The sequence below is a fragment of the Peromyscus californicus genome, unplaced genomic scaffold (assembly GCF_007827085.1).
Source record: "Peromyscus californicus insignis strain IS unplaced genomic scaffold, ASM782708v3 Scaffold_7__1_contigs__length_154581171, whole genome shotgun sequence".
In the NCBI taxonomy this organism is placed as follows: domain Eukaryota; kingdom Metazoa; phylum Chordata; class Mammalia; order Rodentia; family Cricetidae; genus Peromyscus; species Peromyscus californicus.
Window position 1 is genome coordinate 112,754,864 of NW_026294595.1, and position 26,381 is coordinate 112,781,244.

Here is a 26,381-nt window from a genome sequence, read left to right on the forward strand (position 1 = left end):
GCTAGATTGGACCACATATTTAGCAGTAAACTAAAAATTCCCTGATGAGTGTGAGTTTCCAGATTGCCTGTCAAGGTGGTGATCTGGAAACAGAAAGTTTCATCTACACTGCACAGGGAGAGTTGTAGTGCTCCCCTACATAGTAAATGCCAGACAATGAACAGAACAGAACAGAATTGATTCTTGTCCAACATAAGCCCATTGTGTTATTGGTTACAAAGTCTAATTTTTGCTTCTGGCTATTCTTTACAGAATGAATGAGATCAACTTAAACAGTATGAATTCAGAGACTCAAGAAAATAGATCATTTTCTCAAAGCAGTTCAGTTCAATGTAGTTCCCACTCAACAAATACTTAATGAATATTAACTGCGTGGTAGGCATTGTTCTAGGTTTTTGGAATCATCTACCAGATAGACCCAAAACTTTTCCCCATGTCAGACCAGTACCAGAAAATGTACAGAAAATATGAAGGGTGTTTCCTTTTCCCAGCTTTCTGCATTCCTTCCATTCACTTATTTTTGTCTAAAATGTCTACCTATTTATTTATTTATTTATTTATTTACTTACTTACTTATTTATTTACTTATTTATTTATATTTTCCCTCCCAGGATTGATTGGTTGATTGATTGATTGATTGATTGATTGGTTGATTGATTGATATTTTCCACCCTCCAATTCCTCCCAGGATTCCCTGGTTACATCTCCCTCTCAAGTTGAATTGAATTTCCTGACATTTTGTTATCATGTCTCATAGTCTGTTAAGTTTCAAACAAAGTGGACACAGAAAAAAATGCCAGAATTTTTAAAGGCATTGGTACCATTATTAGAGAAACCTCACACTCTACATTGATGTAATAGGAAAGGTGCTATGAGTCCAAGACTACACTCCTCAAGTATTCTGACTTCTGAATGGCTGAACAAACAAATCATACTCAACCAGACCTTGTCTACATCAGTACTCTAGTGGCATGTCCAGAAGTATGAAAGACAAACTGACAATGTTGTCAATTTACTTTGAGAGCTCCACACTGAAAATCATTGCATCTTGTACCCAAGGTCCCATCATTATATTTATAACTTCAGTCATTCATTTTTCCTTCATTCCCTTAGCTTCTATGTTTACTTTTAACATTTTTATTTAATTTATATTACTTCATTCTGATACTATGTATTTACTATCTATTGTGGCTTAAAACAATAATAAACATTTATTATTTATAATTTTCTAATGGTGAAGAAAGTAGTTACTTAGGTAGCCTTGGCTTTGAGTCTCTCATGGGGTCATAGACGATGACTCCAGTTCTCATCATATGAGGATATGAGCAGAGGTGAATGGTCTACTTTCAAAGTGGTAGTGGTCAATCAAATTGTTGACAAGATGTTGGTACAAGGCCTGTTCTATTTCTTAGTATTCCATGAGAATATTCATGGCACTTAAGGCAGGATTTCTGTCTTAGAGTTTCTATTGCTGTGAAGAGACACCATGACAATGGCAATACTTACAAAGGAAAACAGTTAATTGGAGTGACTTGCTCCACAGTTCAGAGGTTCAGTCCATTATCATCATGATGGGACATGGTAGCAAGCAGCCAGACATGGTAGCAGAGAAGCAGCTGAGAGTTCCATACCTTGCAGGCAACAAGAAGTGGTCGGAGACACTGGGTATAGCTTGATCATATATGAGATCTCAAAACCCACCTCCACAATGACACACTTCCTACAACAAGGACATACCCACTCCAACAAAGTCACACCTCTTAATAGTGCCACTTCCTATGAGCTTATGGGGGCCAATTATATTCAAACTACCACATTCCATTCCCTGGCACCAATGAGCTTGTAATCATATCATAAAGCAAAATTCAAGTAGTCCAACATGAAAGTCCCCATAATCTATCACAGTCTCAACAATATTTTAAAGTTCAAAGTTCAAAGTCTCCTGAGATTCGTGCAATATCTTAACTGTAATTCCTATAAAATAAAAATAAAAAAAACACATACTTCTAACATGTAATGGCATAGGATATAATTACTGTTCCAAATCATAGGAAAGGGAGCATAGTGATGAAATACTGGACAAAAGCAAGACCAAAAGCCACCTGGGCAAATTCCAAACTCTGCATCTCCATGTTTGATGTCAAAATGTTCTTCATATCTTCAACTCCATTCAGCTTTGCTGACTTCAACACACTTCTTTCTCTTGGGCTGTTTCCACTCCCTGCTAGCAGTTCTCATTGGCAGTTATCCCACATCTCTGACATCTCCAACATCTCGAGGTCTCCAAGGCAATCCAAGCTTCAACTTCACAGCTTTATGAAATGGCCTCTCTAGGCATGCATTCAGGGACACTCCTGACACATGCCTGGCCTCAGCTGCTTTCCTTAGTCATAGAGACATATTCTGTAACCTCTTTCTTATATCCTTAACTCTAAAGACAGAACCATGTGGCCAAAGCTGCCAAGTTCTACTGGTTGTTGGGGCTGGAACATGGCCCCCTCGTTCATTTACATCTTCACCAGCTTTCTGTTTTGGATGGTTATCCTCACTGCCTAAGCTTGGCTATCTCTGAACTTGCTCTGTAGACCAGGTTGGCCTCAAACTCAGAGATCTGCCAGCCTCTTCCTTGGGAGTGCTATGATAAAAGGCATGCACTGCCACACCTAGCTCTAAGATTTTCTTTAATTCCTTTTTCACAAATTGAAAACTTCACTGGGTATGATCTTGCCCAGAGGTCTCCACTCTCTTTATTCCATTTCTTAATTTGTTTATCTCCTTGAATGCAGGATTTAGCTCCATTCCACTTCCTGGTGCTTCTTTTCTCCTCAAATTTTATGTTTTATAATTTAGCCTGCTCAGCTTTCTCCTATTCATTATAAATTTTCATTAGAGTTACCACTAATAACCACATGACAGAGTCTATACTAGGCTCTTTTGAGATTTCCTTTGCCAAAAGAATTAATTCAAAATTCTTCACTTTAGCCTCAGGCAGACTCTTAGGTCAAGGGCAAAAGGCAGCCACATTCTTTACCAAGATATTACATGAATGCTCTCTAGGCCACATATTAATATTCTTCTCCTCTGAAACTCCTTGAGCCAACCCCCTACAGTTCAAACCACTCTTAGCACAACTATCTTTCATGCTCTTATTTGTATGGCCCATTAAGCAGTGCTTAAAGCATTCCACTGCTTTCCTAATCCAAACTCTCAAAGTTCAAATTCCTCTAAACAAAAGCATGGTCAAAGCCTTTTACAATAATACCTCATTCTCTGGTACCAACTTCTGTCTTATTTAGGTTTTTCTATTGCTGTGAAGAGACACCATGACCACAGCAACTCTTACAAAAGAAAACATTTAATTGAGGTGGTTCATTTACAGTTCAGATGTTCAGTCTATTGGCATCATGGTGGGACATGGTGGCATGCAGGTAGATATGGTGCTAGAGAAAAAGCTGAGAGTCTTACATCTTAGAGGCAAGAAGAAGTGGTCTGAGACACTGGGCATGGCTTATCCATATATGAGACCTCAAAGCCTGCCTCTATAGTGGCATACTTTCTCTAACAAGGCTATACCTTTTTCAACAAAACCACACCTCCTAATAGTGTCACTCTGTATGAGCTTATGGGGCTAATTACATTCAAAGTAACACAGGAGGTGTCAAGAATGTGGCAATTTCTCTTGAGCAATATATATTTTTATCAGCCTCTGTGTTATATTCACCTTGGATTATGGTGATTATGAAACTTCCAGTTGTATTTGTATTCTTAAATCCTGAGAATTTTAACAGCAAACACTGCATGGTGGTACAACAGTTAGATCCTGCTTCAGTCTCTTAACCATGGTGTAGGCACATAGTTACTTTCTAATTTTTCACATTTCTGAGAGATAAACTGCAAAGTTGAATATCTGCAGAGATGCTTTAAAGATATCAACATATCAATATGATTCTTTTGGTTTTACTCTTTTAGACAGGATCAAGTTGAAATTATATTACTCAGTAAATAAAAATCTAAGAAAGCCAATCCTGTATCTAGCATCTTCGTTTCACAGATTAGCACAAACTAAGAAATCCCATAGTCACATGTCAATGGGAAAGTTGGCAGTTGGATCCAAATGTCTCAAATTCCCTACCAGCTATTTTCCCACCATAGAAATTTAAACAGTGCTGGTCAACTCAGTGCATTTACCCTAGCTAATATTTGACTGATAAATAAGAACATACCATATTTCCTTTTGTAATTTATAAAAAAAAACCTACCATAATAAACACATAAAAATCATACCAAGTAATAGCATAATCCAGCTTTAAGCAGGACATAGAAAACTAAGGAGACAATTCTTAAAATTTTAATTTAAAATAAAAGAGGAAAAGTTTGGTGGGCTATTTAGAGGTGACTTACGGTGTACGCAGACTGATCAGACATCTTTTTTAAGTGAATTACAGAAGCACTTAACTTCTACTTAAGAGCTACTCTCTCTGAGACCCAGAGAATTCTCAGTTTTGTCTTCTCTTGATGAATGAGATACTTACAGAACATTTATGTCTGTGTTGGGGGGGTGGATACTGCTTGAACTAAGAGAGTAAGACAGAGAAATAAGCAAATGACATCAAGGATTGCATTTCCTCCGGGGTTCCCTGATATTCCAGGTTACAACTGCTTTTCCTGGAACAACACTGAGGCTGGGGAACAGACAGGCTTCTTTGGTACACACCTTCCTTTCCTGCTAAAAGTCTAAGTCTTAAACCTTTAAGTCTTGCTGGGCTTAAAACTTGAACAAGGTTTCTCAACTCAGTTTCATCACCATTTGGAGTCATTATAATTCCCTGTGATGGGTTTTCCTCTGTACTACAGGACACTTAACAGAAGCCTGGCTTCAATTTACTAGATTCTAGTATACTTCTCCTACAATTGTAACAAACAAAAACGTCTCCATAGTGCTGTGGGATGTCTTCCTGCATGGCTGTGAATATTTGTTGTTCCCATTGGTTAATAAATAAGCTGCTTTGGCCTATGGCAAGGCAGCTTAGAGGCAGGTGGGAAATCCAAGGAGAGAGACAGGAAAGAAGAAGGGCAGAGGTGGGAGAGACACCAGCACCACCAGGAGAAGCAAGATTTAAAAGTACTGGTAAGCCATGGCCACGTGGCAACTTATAGATAAAAAGAAATGGGTTAAGTTATAAGAACTAGCTAGCAAGAATTCTTAGCCATAGGCCATACAGTTTGTGAATAATATAAGCCTCTGTGTGTTTACTTGGGACAAAGTGGCTGCAGGACATGGGTGGAAGAGATTCCTCTGGACCATGGGGCCAGGCAGACCAGAGAAACTTCTGGCTACACCATAGGATGTCCTCTGAGGAATGAAACCTACCAAGTATCACTCAAGGGAAGGTCTAAGATCACAGAGGCAGTCTCTGGATAAACAGAAGAGATTCTACTTCTGGATGTGTTTTACTTTTGAGTGGCTCTTAGTTTACTTTAATTAAATGGCTACTATAATCCTGCTCAACTTTTAGATGTCATCTTAGCACACAATTGAACTACATCATCCTTATCTTCAAGTGGACCCACTTATGTGATGTCTGTGCTGCCATTTGGGCTATGGTTAGACAAGACATATGCACTTATTTCTAGAACTGTCAGTGCTATTTTAATTGAACCCTCAAGCCTCTACAGTTGAGACCAAGCACCCCCAAAATTGAAATATGAGAAGATAGTATCAACCAATCGATTAACCCAGTGACTGCCAAACTAGCATCCTAACTTATAAACAGGAAGAAATTACTAAACTATTTGCATCTAAACTTGTTTTGAAGTTCACACACTTTTTTTTTTGAGAGTTTGAGAATAGTAGAAGAAACTTTTTTGATAATGAATAAAAATTTCAATCAAAAAAATGTTTTTTGCCAGGCCTGTGTAGCCCATAGATTGGAGGTGGTAACACATGAAGCTCTGAAAAATTGCTTACAGGAAGATCAAATGAGAAGAAAAATAGCGACAAGGCTGTGGAGATCTAGTTCTAGATGAGCCTGAAGTCACAAACCTGCTAACAAGTAAAACAAGGACATCTTGAAAAGGCTTGTCTTCCACAGAATGGCAATTTTAAGACAAGCTTCCTGTCCAGACCTCCTGATGTCAATTTATGGAAATTGAATTGGAGTCCTGAATCACTCCATAAATTTTAACTAAAACAATATACTCCCATTTTAAGTGTTTATGGCCTTTGCCTCTCTGGGTTTCAGATCTTCAGAAGTGAATATTTGGAGGCATTCAGGAACTTGAATAAACAAAAGCATGCACTTAAAACTCCCCTGTAAATCAGTGACTCTCCTTCTAGCAAGAGAAGAGGAATCTCAACAAATCAAATTGAAACTCAACCAGAAGAAAGTACTTAAAGGGATTTTATAGAGAAGCAGGAAAGCCCTAGGTGAAAATAGCTTCTGAGAAAATGTGAAGTAGGAGAAGGCCACTCTATCCAAATGTAATGAGCTTAGGTGCAACACACCACTCAGAACACCAAAAATAACTGTTTTCCTGAGAAAAAGGACTTAGTTAAAAAAATGAAGACTTTTGAGTCACTCATGTCCCAATTTTAGTTCAGCCTTTACTAGCTACATGACCTTTGTCAAAATTACTCAACCCCTTAAGTTTTGATTCTTGCAGTTATAAAGTAAAATTCTAACCCATTACTTAAGAGTATTTTAAGGAATAAATATAGTGATGTATTTAAGGCGTCTTTCCCATCATTGGGCCACTTACAAGGTAGCCACAAGTTCTCTACTTTATCCCCCATCCTCAAATGCTCATTACTTTATTCCCCACTCTCAAACTAAACATTAAATAAATTGTTGAAGTCAGGGATGGAAATGAAACATAAATACATTGGGTATATATATATATATATATATATATATGTGTGTGTGTGTGTGTGTGTGTGTGTGTGTGTGTGTGTGTGTGTGTGTGTGTGTGTGTGTGTATCTGTACACCTAAACACATATGTATGTGCTATATACATATCTATGTACAAAATTGATGCAGTGGCTATGCATATTTGAAACAGTGGTGCTGTATAATCTCAGGAACATGAGCACTGCATCAGATTTAGTCTACTGAGTCTCAAAGCTACTGCTAGCTGTGTGGTCATGGTTGTGCTTCCACATCTGTGTCTCTCCATTTTAACATCTGCAAAACAGGAAAGTCATATCTTCTATCAAACACTATTGTGTTGAGGGCTGCAAAAGAAGTAGAACACCAATTATGACCTAAAAAGGTTCTCAGAGGACAATAGGTAATATTATAGATGATGTTTTCCATAGCTTAGGGCAATAGGATGTGCATCATATAAGTCATATTTTCATGAAAGTAAACACGTGTATGTCATATTTTTACATCATCTTCTAATAAGCGCTTCCTGAAAAAGGCTCTTTAACATTAATAATAATCAATTTTGACATAATTATTCTTTGTGGTTGTCTTTATACTGTGGTTTTCAGACTCTGATTTTGATCAAAACACAAAACTGAACTGAAATGGATTCCACCCTATGTGTTTATTCTTCTCCAGTATAGACCATTAACATACCACCTTTGTAGCGACTGCTGTTTGTGCTATATATCATCCAGGAAATATCAGAGGTTAATCAGCATCCATTGTCAAGATAACTCTCTTTGCCTTACAGCTCTTTGCATGAAGATTTTTGTGTTGTGGAGGAATTCAAATTGGAAAGTTAGTATTTATTGTGTATTTTTACCCACAACCCCTTTAGAAACTAAAACTTGAATGAGAAACAAGAATGGCAAGGCAAAACATGATCTCTTTCTATGAGCAGCACTGGTCTGAGAGTAAATGTGTTGAGTAAACCAAAGTAACAGTAAGGGGCTGTGTAAGTAGACCTGTGTTCATCACATTTGAATTGAGGTAAAAGTCATAAAATGAAGGGCACTATTTATCAGACCAAGTCTTAGACTTTATATGCTTCATCTAACTTCATCTCAAATCAGTGCTGTGACATAGAGATTATTATTGTTATCATCAACAATACCATCATTTATTATGTATCTATTTATTTATTCTTCTCTCATATATTACTACCCAAACAAAATTTTCCCTCCCTCCTCTCCCCCTAGTCCGTCCTATCACTTTTCCTCTCCCCAGATCCACTTCTCCCTTTCCTCTCAGAAAAGGGCAGGCCTTGCAGGGATATCAACTAAACATGGCATAACAAGTTACAGTAAGACTAGGCACAAACCTTCATATTGAGGCTGCATGAGGCAATGCAATAGGAGAAAAAGGGTCCCTAAAAATGAAAAATAGTGAGAGACACCCCTACTTCCACTGTTAGGAGTCACACAACAATGCCAAGCTATACAACTATACTATATATGCAGAGGACCTAGGTCAGAACCATACAGGCTCACTGATTGCCACCTCAGTCTCTGTGAGCCCCTATGATTCCTGTTTAGTTGATTCTGGGAGCCATGTGTTATGTCCTTGACCCCACTGGCTCCTATAATCTTTCTTCCCTTTCTTCCACAGGAATCCCCCAGGTCCACCTAATGTTTGTCTGTGGGTCCATAGAGATTATTATTGTGACCAATTCATAGCCCAGAGAACAAGATTCTGAAATGCTAAAGTACTTGGCTGAGGTCACAGAGCTGATTTATCATGGAACCAGGAAAATGCAACTTGAGTCCTCGCCTGAGATTAGGCTCTTGGCCTTGCAAAGTCAATGCTGTCATCATCTTCATTTCCCTGAGCAGAAAACAAGAAAGCAGAAATAATTCCCATCAAAACAACATAGAAGATCTGAAACTTAGAACCAAATATGAATCCAAGTGAACATTGAGTCACAGAAAACGTCAATATTTGCTGTTTTTTTCTAGTTATCAACTGCTACTATAATCAGTTGAATTTTTCTTAGAGAGAATAAAGTTCATCAACCATACCTTCATTACTGAAAAAAGAGCAGCATTTTTGATGGTCTACTCTTCCCATAACTGTGTGCAGCCTCTCCAGTCTGTACCAATTAGCTATAGAGCAGTACAAACAATGAAATTTGGTGTCTTCAAGCAACTTACTTTTAGTGTTGCTCAGGAGTCAACTAAGCCATCGTCTTCCTCTGCAGACTCACCTCTCTGTGGTCAGCTGTGGTTGGTCATGGCTCTGTTGACAATGCAGTGACTTCATTTGTTGAACCAGACCACTGTAGCTTAGAGCACTGTTCTCCCTCCATTTGTTCTCTGATCTTCTGCTTCCCTGAGGTAATGCGTAATGATGGCAGAGCTCCAAGACAGCAAATGGATTCCTGAAACCTAAGCTTGGAACTAACACATCATCTTTTTTCTATATTCCATTGGCCAAATCAAGTCACCAAGACTTCCTAGATTCAAAAAGAGTAATAAAGGAATATGTTTCTTGTATTATGAGGAGTTATAATATCATACTCTAAAAGAGAGTCATGCTGTGGAATAATGGTTTTGTACACTGATTTAATAAAACACTGATTGGCCTGTAGCCAAGCAGGACGTATAGGCAGAATAAGCACACAAGGAGAATTCCGGGAAGGAAAAACAGAACTAAGGAGGAAACACCAGCCCACCATCCAGGGAACAACATGTAATGACACACAGGTAAAGTCATGGAAAATGTGGCAACATATAGATTAACAGAAATGGACAGAGTTTAAGTGTTAGAGCTAGTCAGTAAAAGCCTGAACTATCAGAAAGAGAGAGTTCAGGTTTTCAATCATCCCAGCCCAATGACAGAGAAATGGAATGAGATCTACATGAACAGCCTGGACATGAGTGGGGGTAATGAAAGGCGAGGGTTGAGGGAAAGAGAGCTTGGGGGAGCGGGAGATCCCAGCTGGATCAACAACAGAGAGGGAGATCAAGGAATAGGAGACCATGGTAAATGAAGACCACATGAGAATAGGAAGAAGCAAAGTGCTAGAGAGGCCCACAGAAATCCACAAAGATACCCACACAACAGACTACTGGCAATGGTCGAGAGACAGCCCGAACTGACCTACTCTGGTGATGGGATGGCCAAACACCCTAATTGTTGTGCTAGAAACCTCATCCAACTACTGAGGGATCTGGATGCAGAGATCCATGACTAGGCCCTGGGTGGATCTCTGGGAGTAAAATTAGCGAGAATGAGGAGGGTTTATATGAGCGAGAATTGTTGAGACCAAGGTTGGATAAAGCACAGGGACAAATAGCCAAATGAATGGAAACACATGAACTATGAACCAATGGCTGAGGGGTCCCCACTGGATCAGGCCCTCTGAATGGGTGAGACAGTTGATTGGCTTGATCTGTTTGGGAGGCATCCAGGCAGTGGGACCAGATCTTGTGCTCATTGCATGAGTTGGCTGTTTGAAACCTGGGGCCTATGCAGGATTGTTTGGCTCGGCCTGGGAGGAGGGGACTAGACCTACCTGGACTGAGTCTACCAGGTTGACCTCAGTCTGTGGGGAAGGCTTTGCCCTGGAGGAGATGGGAATGGGGGGGGGGGGGGGTTGGGGGGAAGGTGAGGGGGACGGGAGGGGGAGAACAAGGGAATCCGTGGCTGATATGTAGAACTGAATTGTATTGCAAAATAAATTTAAAAAAAAAAAAAGAAAAAAAAAAGCCTGAACTAATGGCTGAGCAGTTATAATTAATATTAGTCTCTGTGTGTTTACCTGGGTCTGAGCGGCTGTGGACCAGGTGGGACACAGGAAAACTTCCAACTACAAATGGCACCCAATGTGGGCCACAAACCCATGACTCTAAGATTAACAGTCTCATGCTCTACTGACTGAGTTAGCTCTAGGGATCCGTCTATCTCCATTCCATCCATGCTAGCATTATAGGTCAGTGCTAGCATTACAGGTAAGTGTTACCACTTCTGACTTTTTGATTTGAGCATTGCAGTTCTGAACTTGGGACTTTATACTTTTATAACAAGTACATGACTGAGTAATGTCCTGGAGCTCAATTTTCCTAGCCCAACCAGGAAAAGCTTTTAGGCTAGCTGATAAACTTTTACTAAAGTGTTTGCCTTAAAACGCTATAGATCAATTTCAAAATGTAAGAATAAGACTAAGCCTTTCTTTCCAAGGTCTAAAATTGAGTAGGAAAGAAAACAGTCATATAGATACGTTAATTGAGGAGATGGGATCATCTGTAATTATGACAATTGTGGGAGCCCACAAAGGATTCCTAGTGAGATCTGAGCTTGCTTTACACTGTGTAGGCTGGGCTGCATTAGGGGATGGCTTGTCCACGTGCAAGGTCATCAGGTATTTGGGATGGTCTGCACTTGGCTGTGCTGGGGGGAGGTCTTTTGCTCCCCCCTTTGGCATTCCTTTAAAAAGCCCTTAAGCAGAGACAGAAGGGACTGGTGGGTTTGGACCCAGGCCCTCCTGAGGCTATCCTGTGTTCTCTCTCTCTCTCTCTCTCTCTCTCTCTCTCTCTCTCTCTCTCTCTCTCTCTCCAAATTCATTATTTCTCCCTGCTCAAGAGTACCCTGGGGGATTAAGAGGGAGCTGGTCTCCCTCAGACAATTACATTTCATTGTTCCAAATTCTTAAGAACAGAACAGAATAACCAATTTCTGGGATGTCACAATAAAGCTGCTCTAGAAGGCAACAGATGTGAACTCACAGTTTTATTTTCATCAGAAACACCAGAGTACTTTGTCATTTGTCTTTTTCTGAGATAGGATCTCTCTGTGTACTTAAGCTAGCCTTTATGCATCTTTATGCATCCCAGGCTGGCATCAAATTTGTCCTTCTAACTCAGGCTCCCAAATTCAGAGATCACAGTTGTGTAGCACCAGCCTCAGAAACCTTGTGTTTCAGAATAAAATGCCTGCAGATTTTCTTCCTTCCCAAAGGAAGCTTCCTGAGCTGAATTGAGAGCAGAGGCTGTATCAGTAGCCTGGATGCTTCAGAACATATTTTAGATTTTAGGAATAAATAAAGTTGAGACTTTGTGCTGAGAGCTTCTACTCTATTTTCCAGTAACACACACACACACACACACACACACACACACACACACACACACACACACACACACGGAGGGGGGTTAGGTCAGTGGTATATGTCCATAATTCCAGCACTTGAGAGGTAGAGGCAAAAGAACTCCAAGTTAAATGTTGGCCTGGGATACATAGCAAGATCCTGTCTCTAAGAATTTAAACAAGCAATGGCTACATTATGAAGTAAAGAAAAAAAATCTCCATTTTTTTCTCTTTTCTTTTTTAATGTGTACAGGTGTTTTGCCTGCATGTATACCTATGCACCAAGTTTGTGCAGTTCCCAAAGAACATAGAAGAGTGTATCAGATACCCTTGGATTCAAGTTGCAAATAATTGTGAGCTGTCATGTGGGTGCTTGGAACTGAACTCAGGTCATTTGGAAGACCAAGCAGGGCTCTTGACTGCTGAGCCATCTCTCCAGTCCTGGACAAACACTGTTAATATAAAAAAATTAATAACTAAATAAAAATAAAAGTTTGTTAAGACAGCAGGCCACTGCAAGTCATATCTCACTAATGGATGTATAAATTTCTATAGCCACTTTAGAAAACTTATAAAATATTAACTAAAATTGACTTCAGGCCTTTTATGATCCTAGACTCCACTCTAGGAACATGTCCAATATAAATGTTCAACCCACGTAAGCTTATGGATCTGAACATGGGCTAGGCAAGATATGATAAAATAGAATTGTTTCCAGCAGTTCCCTTTGATATGAAATGTCCAGACAGCAGATGAGGTGCTCCTGGGTGCTAGTGATATTTATTTTCATAAATTGGCATACCAGTATAGTGGGAAAAATTTCAAAAGGTCCCACCTCTAGATGCAGAGCTACAGGTAGTCAGTGGCTCCTGAGTGAGGAGAATCAGTTGTATCCAGGGACAATCCCCCTGATAAGACTCAACTTCCAGTAGTCAGCTCTAAACATATTTATGTACAAGAAACACTGAATGGATTCAATAGTGTGAGTGTGTGTGTGTGTGTGTGTGTGTGTGTGTGTGTGTGTGAATTATAAATAAAGGAAAAGGGTCATGAATTAATGAGGGAGTTGGAGGAAAATGGGAGGAGCTGGAAGGGAGAGAAGGAAGGGTGGAAATGATGCAAATGTAGTATTTGTGTGTGAAATTCTCCAAAAATATTTTAATAAAAAAGTAAATGAAATGACTCTTGACAAAAGTGGAAATGATAGTCTCCTCAGCATGGTTTTTAAAAACATAGTCATCTCCTCAGAGGAAGAACACACAAAAAGCACCCAGAAAAGAATATAAAATTTTTTATCAAAATGAATAAGAGAAGAGATAATGATCAAGACCATATGGTTATAAGTCATGTAGGATAAAGTACTATCAGTTAATGTATATTATTTATTACACTTAGTGATATGCTAAAACTGAAATTCATAAAAATGGATACAAAATACATGCATACAGCAAATGCTAGTCATCCATAAAATGTAAAAATTCTTAATTCGTACTAGAACATGATAAGATCTCAAAGACATTCTGATAAGTTAGAGAAGTATAAAAGTTATATATCCTTGATTCCATTTGCTAAATATATGTCTCACTTTGAAACCCGTAAGTTGAAACTTCATCCCCATTGTGATGGGGTTCAGAAGTGGGGCACTTAGAAGGCGGTTAGATCATGAGGTCAAAGCATTCATCAGAAATAAATTGTTCTTACAATACAGTTCTGAGAGAAAACTTCCAACCCCCCCAAAGTGAGGTGACATCATAGGAATGTACCATATTTTATTTTCAAAACAGGTCCTCATCAGATGTTATGTATTAGTCACTTTTCTTTTCTATATTGTACTTTTTTCAATTAAAGTTATTTAAGGGGATTTCATACATAAATAGTGCATTTATACATCATTTCTAACCTTTCCTCACCTGTGCAACTTTTCCCATGTCCCACCCAACTCATTCTCAAATTTATGGCTTCTTTAATTGTAATGTAAATGATGTACTCAGGTATGAAATTCTCAATAATAAATGAATGACACCCATGCATGCCTATATAAATACAGTTTGTTGATTTCTTTTAGTGTTGCTCATATGTATATTTGTTTAGGATTGACCACTCGGGATTAGATAGACTATCAAGGGGCTCATCCCTGGAGAAGATCATTTCTTCCTCTCTCAGCAACAATTGATTGTCTGTTGCTCTTCATCTAGGGGTAGGCCTTTGTGAGATTTTCTATATCCATATTGATATATTAAATGGTGATGCCATTGTTCAACTCTTTCTTTAGATGAGCATATTTTTGAGGAGTGGTGGGTACAGCTTCCCTGCCACATATAGAAGACACTATCTTATTGTAGACATCTTGTCCTCTGGCTTTAAAAATCTTTCCATCCCCATTTTCTGTGATGTTTTCTGAACCTTAGATGTAGAATATGTTGTAGATGTATCACCTGGAGCTGTCCCTGTTGTCACAAGAACTAACTGAACCAACTGAAAGGAAGAAGGCTGATTTGGAACCACAGCTTCAGAATAATTTCAGTCTGTCATATTGAGAAAAGCACAGTGGTAGAAACAGCTCTATCTTTGGCAGCAGGAATGTTCAGTAGCAGCTGTTCACCTAGTGGTAAACAGGAGGCTGGAACCATAGCCAGCTTTACCTACTGAAATCTTCCCAGACTTCAGCACCCTGCTCTGGGAGTAAGCATTCAAAACATGAGCCTGAATGGAGCAATCCAGATTCCAACCATAGAACATTGAGGCTTCTGGATATCTGTCATGTTCTTTCCAATCTTCTAGGCAATGTGAGAAATAAATTCTGGTTGTTTATAAGTCTTGATTTTCTACTTGATGCTATTTTATGATAACAGTCTAAATGAACTATTATGGTTTATATAAAATACCCAGAATTAAAGTTGAGAGAGACACAAACCATTGACTTCACTTCACTGGGATTTCTGATTCATTCAATTCCTTTTACAAATACTTTTGAAAAATATTGTTTAAAGCCACTTGGAACATGGTGATATGTAAACATGTGAGTTCATAAGTGAATGCGTCTGTGTGGTTTGTGAATGACATAGAGGAAAAGTGAATAAAGGGTGGGGGGTGGGGAAGGGGAGGCAATTTGCTACTTATCTCACAAGATACAATTTGACCCTTCCAGATGTATGTGAGAAAATGTGTTTTAGCTGAACCTCCTGTAGATACAAATAACAGCTGGATTGCCTTCATCCATACCAGTGGTTTACTTTGGGGAGGAACAAGCTTTTATCTGGACAGTGCCAACAGCTTTCCGGCTACATTTTTTTCTGTCTATTTTTGTATGAATAATGTCTAGGAAGATTAGATTCGCTTCTCTTGGAATAGTACAAATACATGATCCCTTGGCTGAAAACGTGGGGCACTTAGGCTTGTCACACTCCAGATTCAGTAATCAAAACAGCTACATCTATCTGAACATCACCCAAGACACTGCATTTTTGCCTCCCATTTAAGTATATCAAAGACTAATTTATGGCACACCATCTACAGTTTTCTTGTAGAGATTTCCCAGTCTTGGAATTTAGGAATTGAACCAAATCAATTTTCATGCAGTGTCAATAGACCAAGAATTCACTCTAAACCCAATTAACTCTAGCCTGAAGCGAGGACCTTACATGCACCAAACAGCTGACAGCAGATCTCCCTGTTCCACATCCATAAACAACTACATACGTACATATTCCAAAGGCGTTTCCTTTGAAATATTGTCTGAAACCATCTTGGAGTGGTTATAAAACTTTGTGAAATATTAAATATCTTTGAATATGGAGATGGGGCTAGAACAGTAAATAATTCAGTGTATTTTCCTCTGTTTCTTAATGATTGTAAACTCTAGAATGACACTTTGGTTAATAGAACAAGTACCCACTCCCCATGTCATTGTGGTATGAGCTTTTCTTTCTCTTTGAGTCTTTTTAAGTCTTCTCATTTAGCATATCTATGAATGTAACTTCTACCCAGCTAATGGAACTGCTAATGGTTTCCTGGCTGGAGTTTCACCTTTACCTCTATGAGTTATGAATTCCGTTTTTCTCAACCCACACAAGAGCAGTGTGCTTGCTCAAAGAAAGCCTGTTCTTCAGCAGACAAATTATGGTTGTCAATACTCGGGGGTTCTGTGACCACCCCAGTCTAACATGTATCTGATGATGGTACTCACAGCTTTGCTTTCTATGAAAACTGTATGTATTATAAAAGCACTGCACATCAAGGCCCAAGGAGGTGTTATGAATCGGTATAACCAATGTTCTTCCATGTTTTAGAGAAGACTGCTTGCATGGTAGCAACTTCACACCATGGATCTCTTAAAGGGGAGAATATACTTTTCCATTCTCCCTTCCTACTTTTTTTTTCCTGCTCCTAGTGACTAAGACTTTTGAGGAATTTTTATTCTCTTGCCTACTAGGCAGCCTAGTATATATACTCACAGAGCATAAATAAAAGCTGAAGATTTACCAAAAATTTAAAAATAGAATTGATCTGCTTGGGGGATTTCCACAGTAAAACTGCATTTGTTGAGCCAGTTTATATTGAAACTAAAATCTTAAATGTTATTCCATGCAATGCTGCTGGTTATTATTATAGTACTCATTTTAGAATTAACACACTAGTCAATTCCAGACAGAGACTGGAATAGAAGAAAGTGAAAACGCACAGTGGAAAGGGGATGGAAATAGAAGAGCAAGAATAAAAGAATGAGTAAGAAAACAAATGATGTTTAAGGAATGAATTGAATTTGCTTGTAGTGGCTCTTCCCAACAACTCAGGAGATATGAAGAGGGCCAACAAAACTGCATTTTAAGATGAGACTTGAGAGACAGGATATGTTCTTGACATTTGGAGGGTACCTATATGCTGCTCTCAGCTAAGGAAAATACAAATCAAAAAGGCAAAGCACCTAGGTAGATAATAAGGGATTCCCAGCAGAGTAAATGCCATCTGTATCACCCAGAATAGACGTCTGTCATTTTGACCACGTTAAAGACAGCCTTGCTTCAGATTTAATCTTGGTTTTGAAGGAAAGCCACAGGAACACATTTTCTGATATCAGCAGTTTCCAAATACATTTCCGGCAAATACTGGCATTCTATTTGATCAACTTTGAGGTCAAGAAACTTAAGGGTTTTTTTTTTTGTTTTGTTTTGTTTTGTTTTTTTTTTGTTTTTTTTTTTGTTTAATGAATCTGCTTCTTGGACTGGATCAGGCTGCTGTTGTTGTCCCTTTGCACTTAGTGGTAGCCAGTGAAGAAAAACAATAGGCTTTCTTCCTGGGCCATCTTCAAAATGCCTTAATAGGAAACACATTCTGCATTTTCCATGTGTATGCGTTCAGTTCTTTACTTAACTGTAATACAGAATTCAACCCCAGAGTTGTTCTATGCAACAAGTATTACCAAGGAGAACACATCCTCAAAGATGTTTAGCTGATTATTCTTGGGGAACACTTGGGAGAACTACACCCATGTCCCCAAATTGTGATGGCATTTCTGCTTGCCTTATATAGGGTCAAAAATAGAGAATGAAGAAAGGGCCAGGAAAGAAAAAGTGCTGAAAATTTGTGTGAGAGAAAAATGGGCAAAGGGAAGAGAGAATAGAAACCCCTAAACCAATAGCCAACCTTTCAAAGATTCATTTGTTGTCTTCTGTTTACAACCCAGACAGCAAATTCCATTCTGTAGTGATCATTTGAAGGATTGACTCTGCCAGAAAAAAAAATGAGGGTTGGGAAGGTGGAGAAGAAAACTTTGCACATTCTTTCATGCAGCCAGAACTTGTACCTTGTGGATGCAAATAATGCCAGCATCTTTCAGTGTTATCTTATTTCCTGATCATTTCTGAGAAAAAAAATCTGTTGGAGTTTTTCTTTTCTTTCTTTTTGGCTCTATCTAATTATCATCACTTCTCCACAGTGAGAAAGCCAAGGCCTCTCTTCGTTTTTGCAATCACTCCTTCAATCATCCCCTTTGTAATAGAAAGAACAGCACCTTCAGCCTGTAGCCTGCTAGCCACGTGTTCTGATTGTGTTTTACTTGGAGGCTTTTCCTTATAGAGCCATTCAGAAAGCCCTGATGTCTTCTTCAGCGGATTTAAATGTGAGATTAGAGATGTGTTTTCATGGTGTCAACTGTTAATTACCATCACGGCTTGACATATGTGTGGGAAACCAAGAGCTACTGGGGGTCTAGGACCAGGATGCATCTCAGCCAAGGAGAACCCTAACAATTATTGCTGCGAGGTGTTCCTGCAACCTAAATAAAGAAATCTCTCAAAATTTCTAAGAAATAAAAATGTCTATTTTCCCCCACCAATCAACACAGATTTATTAAAATCATATCAATATTAAAATCATATCAATATTAAAATGAGTAGTAAAAATAGAAATGCTGCTAGCTCACACCTGCTTGTCTTCAGATGGTCTGAATGAATATTTCCTTTGGGACATTCTAATATTTGGACAGGGAAGGGATTTCTTGTCATTGTTTTGTTTTTAATTTTGTCTTTAGTGGTCCTCTCAGATGAGAGTACTTTTGAAAATGAATTTCTAAGTTAAACTTCCCATAGCATATTATAGTAATCTACAGTAAAATTGGCTGTTTTGTGTCTTTGAGGCACAAAGACAATGTAACGATTCCTTGAAGCAATCTGTGACTACAGTTTCCCAGGCACTGAAGGTAATTATTAACAGGCCAGTTTCTGGGACTGAGCAAAAAACATGCCAAGTTACATCTTGCTGTGTGTCAGGAACAGCCTCGCTTTGCATTCCATTCCATGTAAAAGCAGACTGGATCAGTGGTCCAGTTGGCCCTCCACATGAAAATGAAAAGCCAGTGGAGATATCCACATATCCAGTCCTTCAGCCAAAAGCCTGTCAACTGGAGTTTAGAAGTTCAATGAGGTTAAATTCTCCCCATGAAAGGATGAGGGAAGGTTTGAACAACACATTCTTCTATTAATTTCAGTGAGAACACCTTCCGTTCATGAGAAATGTCTTATTTTTATGGAAAATACTTGGTCAAAATTCAGTCGTGATTCTCCTTGTTCATTTATTAAACGTGTTAATATGTCAATTATTCTCTCCTGATGCCTTCTGGGTTTGGAAGTATTCAAACTATCATGCCTTCCTGATGTAATTAGATTTTGTAACGAGCACGTGTAAGGACCTGCTTGGTGATTTTAAGATATTCTATTTTCTCTTGGCCTCTCCTAACCAGTAAGTCCCAATTATAGCTCTGGTGTGTCTTGGGTCTGCATTGTCCATGTTTCCCTTTCTGGAAATGAAGCAAGGGCTCTTAAATTTGCTTCTAAACCTTGGACTTAGAAGAAATTACTTCAAGTCAAATCATTGAGGAAGACAACCACTCTGAAAAGCTTGAAGTCACTTTTCTTTCAGGTCTTTCCAGAATTCCCTTTCTATATCTTTGAACATCATGCAATGACTTAAATAGAAGGAATTTGTATATCTACACTTTGGCCCTTTCAGCACAACATTGACACCTCCTTTGGCATCAAAAAACAACATTGTTACTTGTTTCTGAGATATATCTGTCTTAGCAACAGCAAGTAACCTTCCTATCCCATGTATTTATTGTGTCTCCTTATGAACTATCAATTAGCACCTAGGCCAAGATTTTTTTTTTGCTTATCTTTTCTGTCTCCTTATTAAGTTGTGAACTCCATGATGGTAAAAATTTTTATTTATTTATTTTTTGTTTACAACTGTATACTCAATACCCAGCACAGGGGTTTGTTACATTATATACACTCAGTAAGTAAACATTCACTAATTAAATTTTATGACATTAAGTCACCAAAAAGCACAAATGGCATCTCTACACTAGCACTTAGATGCAGCAGAGGACACAGGATCTCTGGTGTCAGCCCAAGGTATCACTTTTAAGACCCAACGGTCCTGTTGTCCATTCTAGCTCTAATGAGGAGGGAGGATATATTCCCATGTGCATGAGACACTCTAAACACCCGTTTCCACTTGGCCTTTAGTCACCTTGTCATGTCCTACTCTGAAACACAAGAAGACAGAGTTTGCAGACTTTTACGCTCATCCACAGAGTGTTATTTGACATATAAAAAAAAAACACTTCATGGAACAAACAAACAAGACTAATTTTTAGAGACAAATGCTATGAACAAAATCTTTTGGCAAATTTTTCTTCTTCTCCAACAGATCTCTAGGTTTTTGTTTATTTGTTTGCCTATCACAAGCAAATACTAGAAAAACCAGAGAGCCAAATCCCTATGAGACTGAGATTTAGGACATAGTTGAGGAGGGGACAAGAATAAGTCAAGAGTCTAGCAGGTAAGAAACAAAAGTAAAATGTCTTAGTTTCCCTAACTGGTGCTCAGTTCCCGCGGTTCTTCTGGATCCTCAGTGAAGTATCTCACTCAGGGATGAGGTTTCTTTCTCTCTATTCACTTTTTAATACAGTTTTCTCAATTTACAACTTAATATTTATTAACAAGAAATTTTGTGTCTTACCCAATTTGGTTCATCTTTTTTTTTTTAACATTTGAATTTGCTCAGTTTATTTTCATTTTCATACCTACTTTTAATACATTGTGTCAGGCATATTGTTGATCTATATTTTTTTAATATTTTCTCTCATGTATTACATACTGACTGCAGTTTCCCCTCCCTGAACTCCTCCCAGTCCCTCCTTCCACCTCCCTCCTCCTCATATGTACTCCTCCTTTCTTTCCCTTAAAAAAAAAAGTAGGTCTTCCAGGGATATCCACTGAACATGGCCTAACAAATTACAGTAAGACTAGGCCCAAACCCTCATATCAAGGCTGGCAAGGTAACCCAGTAGGAGGAAAGGGTCCTAAGTACAGGCAATAGAGTCAGAGGCACCCCCAATTCCCAGTGTTGGGAGTCCCACAAGAACACCAAGCGTTAAGAGTGGCTTTGGGCATGTTAAAACAACTCACGTGAAGGCTTACTGAATCTTTTTAAAGACAGTTGCTACCTGGGACAAGGATGTAGCACAACTGGTATAAGGTTGCCCCAGAATGCATGAAGCCTTGTGTGTGATCCCTAGTACCACATAAACTAGCATAATCCGGGTATTGTGGCACATGCCTACAATGCTTTTACTTCAGAGGTATAGCCAGGAGGATGAGTTCTCAGCTATCTTTGGTTCCATAACAAGTTTGAGGCAAGTCTGGGCAATAAATAATTCCATTCTCAAAAAAAGAAAAGTTGATTCTTTAAAATATATTTTAACCAATGTTTTGAGAATTTCATATATGCATACTATGTATTTTCATCATATTTACATCCATCTTCCCCATAGCTCCTTTCAGATCCATGACTTACCACAGATCCCAAAATATTTTCATGTTTATTTTAATAGCCCACTGAGTTCTACTTATGTTGCCCATACCTCCATCAATGTGGAGTCATTCATTGTAGCATGTTTGAGTTACCATGATACTTTAAAAATAGTTTTCATTAATTCTTTGAGAGTTCATACATGCATACAACATATTTAAATCACATTCACTTTCCACTTTCTCCCCAAATTGTTCCTCAAGCCATATCTCCTTCCAACTTCATCTACAATTTCATATCTTCACTTGTTTAATTTTACATAATTTAAATTTATTCAGTTTATGTGTATGAATGTTTTGTCTACATGTATGTTTGTACATCATGAGCATGTCTTATGTTCATGGAAGTCAGAAGAAGGTGTCAGGTCCCCTGGAATTGAAGTAATGGTTGGTTATGATCCACCCTGTGAGTTCTGGGAACTGAACCCAGGTCCTCTGTAAGAGCTAAAACACACTCTTAACCACAAAGCCATTTCTACAACTTCCGCCAACTTTCTTTTGATAATGCACTAAGTCTAATTTGTGATGCAAATATATACACAGCTATAGGACCATTTATGATAGCAACCTATGAGAAGCCACATCTTTAAAAAATCCTGACTTTCCCTCTCCTAATAACCATCAGCTGTCAATTGTTCTCCAGCTAAGAGATGCAGCTTGTGAGCCTCTGCTCCATCCATGATGCAATGCTTTCTTGATCTTGTGCAGGTCTTATTCAGGCAGTCACAGCTCTACTAAGATCATGAATGAAACAGTTCTGATATGTTAAAAAGATATGGTTTCACCCATTTTCCATAGCCTCTGTCTCTTACAATCTTTCTACTCCCTTATATTTCCTACATGTAGATTGTATTGATAAGAAAGCCTAGAGAATGGGGGCCAGAGAAATGGCTCAGCAGTTAAGAGAACTGGTTGCTTTTACAGAGGATTTGGGTTTGCCTCACAGTTCCCACATGGGGCTCCCAAATGTCTCAATGCAACTCAAGTACCAGGATAGCTGGCATCTCTTAGCTTTCACCAGCACCAGGCAAGCACATGGTATACATACATACATTCAAATGAAACATCCAAAGACATTTAATTCACTATAAATAAAACCCAGAGAACAAAAGTAGAGAAGTGGTGAGAGAAAAATAGAGTAAAGAAGAGAGTCAATTAGTAACTGAGTGAACAGGGTTTGACACTGCTGGGATGAATAATCATATAGAATGTTCTTCAGAATTGCCTGCAAGAGGGTAACATATAATCATTGGGCTCCATCTCTCTGCTGGTGAAGTAGTACCTCATGGGTGCATAAACAATCTTCCATTTCAGACTTGTTTCTAATTTCCACTGACATTCTTAGTATCAGATTCACCCCTGGGATGCAGAGAAAATTGATCTTGCGCCCATAGGGAAGTCCCGCCAACTTGTACACCTGCTCAAAGTACACAGCTGTGTTAAGGGCTGAAATAAAATATAAGCTAGGGAACAAGAAAGGAAAGCACAGCATTTCTAATCAAGCAGATTATTTAAGCATGTAGAAAAGAACATTTTTAAAACAATGAATTATTTATTATAAAATGCTTAAAAAATTTGAAGGTTGCCACACTAATTATTTGATTATAGCATAATATATAGCTGTATCAAATTACTATAGTGTGTTTCCTGAATGAGCACAATTTTATTATGTGTTAACTAAAACATTTTCCTTTTTTATTTGCTTCTAATTTTTCTCAGTTTTGTGTATTTTTACATTACATTGTGATTATATTTGCCCTATGTAACCCTCTCTCACCCCTCATCCACCTCCTACTCACCCCAAACACTTCCTCTATTTCAGCCAGTTTCTTACTTTCCATGCCCTTTAATGAGTCTTGCCAAGGTAGCGATTGGTGCTGTGTTTTGTCATCAGAGTAAAGAGACAGCCTACAAATTGGGAAAAATTTTCCAATCACATATCACAGAAATGTATAACTATTGTATATAAAGATCTGTAAAAGGTAAACACACAATGGCAATCAATAAGTGGGCTAGTAACTGAACAGGTAGTTCCCAAAATAAAAAAAAATATAAATGGTTGATAAATATTTTGATAGATGTTGAACATCCTGAGTCATCAGAAAATGCAAATTAACATTGTTCTACGATTCCATCTTACCCAATCAGAATGGTTGTCAAAAAAGCAAATAACAATAAATGCTGGTGATAATATGGAGGGAAACTGTTTATTACTGCTTGTGGGAATGTAAACTTGTACAACCAATGTGGAAATCAGTATAGAGCCTTACTAAAAAACTATAAGTAGAACTGCCACAGTACCCAACTACATCACTCAGGTATATATGCCTGGCAAACTCTAAGTCAGCAAACACAGAGATATTTACATGTCTGTGTTTATAGTCCTATGAGTCACAGTAACTAGGAAATGGAATAAACATTGTGGTGATATTTTATTTGTGCTGAAATGTGGTGATATTTTATTTGTATGTTAATAAATAAAGCTTGCCTGGAGATCAGGGGGGAAAGGCCAGCCATTTTAAGTAAACAAGAAGTCAGGCAGCACACGCCCTCAATCCCTTAGCAGGCAGGGTCTCTGTGTGTTCAAGGCCACACTAGGGAAGAGAGCCACGTATGGTAACACACGCCTTTAATCCCAGTACCAACCATAGAGACCTGGAGGTCTGTGGAGACAGACAGATGGTGACAGAGCTATGTAGGAAGAGGGAGTGAGGTAGCTGGGCTAAGAGCCAATGAGAGGGCAGGACAGCAAGGCAATAAAGGTGTGGTAGACAGGAAGTGGCTCATATTTGGAAGCTGCAGAGTTGGTGAGGTAAGGTTGGCTGGTAGCTTTTCCTATTTCCCTGATCTCTCTAAGGCTTTCACCCCTATATTTGGCTCCATGTTTTTTTATTTAATAAGGCCATTTAGAAATTCATCTACAAATCCTAGTTATCCATCAACAGATGGCTGGATAAAGAAAATTCAGTGCACACACACACAGGAGTCTTAAGTAGCTCTAAAAATGTGAAATCACAGCATTTTCAGAAAAATGTATGAAACTAGAATTCATTTTGTTAAGCAAAATAAACTAGCCTTGGAAAGACATAAATTATCATTTTCTCTCATTTGTGGAAACTAAATTTGCCAGTGGCCGTGTCAGAGGAGCAGAGGGTGGCAACTGAAGTTCAAGGTATCAGCCCACCAGGAGGAAAACCCCTGATGGGTGAATCTCTGATAGGCAAGGTCCTGAGACCACGGACTGCAGAATGTCTTTTGCTTCTGCTGTGTCTTTGCATGTTTGCCCCTGCTTTCTTTCTCTGGTATCTGGCATAGTGTGAATGGCTGTGAGAGATCCCCACTGCCTGTAATGTAGTATGCTTGTCTCATGGAAACATCCCATTCTACTGAGCATTTTTGCCTGTAGATTATTATGAAGATGATTTCTTCCTAAGATGTACTGTCTAATTAATAATAATGTTAGTTAAAATTGAGTTTTGATGATAAAAAATAAAACAAGGAAGTGTCACACAGCTAGAACACATGAGTTTCTATCGAGGAATCATATAGATTGTGGCTTAGGTTAATGATTAAGGAAAAAAAATTGAGTCCCAGTAACCCAGCTAGCTTAAATTCTTTTAACCTTAATGTTGGGAGATGTGTTCACAGGTTTTGGAGTGTGTTGTAGCTGAAACAAAGCTTTGAAAATAATTTAAAGTTAGACTAAGATATTTTCATCAAATAGCTTTGAGGTTTAACCCAAGAAGACAATCTAAAGTTTTAGAAAGATAAATAGTTGAATGAGGAACTCATTAAGGTCAGGAAACAAGAAAAAGCAGCCCAATTATCATTAGCTGACATGTCTTTCTTGCTAGGATAAGTTGATGACCAAACTTGATGATTAATTTCTTATATACATTTCTGTACCCCCTCAATCTCCTGATATAAAACTATTGATGAGTGGGTATGCAGCCTAAAGATTTAAAGTAGAGCTGACTGATTGTTTTTCATGTATAAAAGTTTAGGTTTGTGATTCCTTTAAGATTTCTTATAAGATTATCTTTCTATGCTAACCTAAAAGAATTCATTTTTGGAAACTAAAAAGGAGGACTTGAGAATACATTGAAAATTGAGAAACAAGGCTGGGTACCGAGAGGATTCAAGTAGCTTTGTGTTATAACACAGTGATTCCTAAACTCTAAGTACATCCAAGTAGGATGGTGAAATGTGGGATCAGACTTTGTAGGTTTGTGGATTGTTTGGGAATCCTGTATTATTTTTTTAACAGCTTCCAAGTGATTCTGATACTGCTGGTCAGAGGACACAATGTGAGAAATAAGAGTTTGAGACCATCCATGATCCAGTGGCCAGTAGAGGTCAGAACATAGCAGACTCAAACAAGCCTGGTTCTATGTACCTGAAGATTAGGTTAGGAAGGCTGGGGTCTGAGCCCATTTACAGGTGGCTGTGCTAAAACGTTAAATTAACCCAAAGGTTACTATGCTTGGATGCCAGGCTCCTTCTACCTTCCCAGAGTTCTCAGAAGTTGTTCCCCTGGCCAGAAGAGTATTAACAAGCCCAAAGCTGATCTCAAACACAGTGACTTTTGAGAACAGTTGTAACTAGGCAACTAGGAGCTAAGATAAGATTATACCTCTTACTGAAAAACCTGGAAACTGCAAACAACCTGATATGCAGAGCAGAGTGGGCAGAAAGATGGAGCAGTGCTCATGCAATGGCTGCCTCGGGTCCTTTGCAAGCTGAGAGCCAGCAACACCCCTTCTCTCCTACTTCATGCAACTCCATCATGTAATTGTCGCTCTAGCCTTTTCACATCATGGTGATTTTGCTCAGACATTACTTTGAAAGAGAATCATGTGTATTTCTTCAGGTGTGACCTATATATAACTTATATTTCAAAATCATAGACCAAGGCACCTACAAAAGTACAAAATAATATTAGTGTTGTTAGAGCACAACTCTAATTACAAAAATCAGGTGGTGGTTGGATATACAATG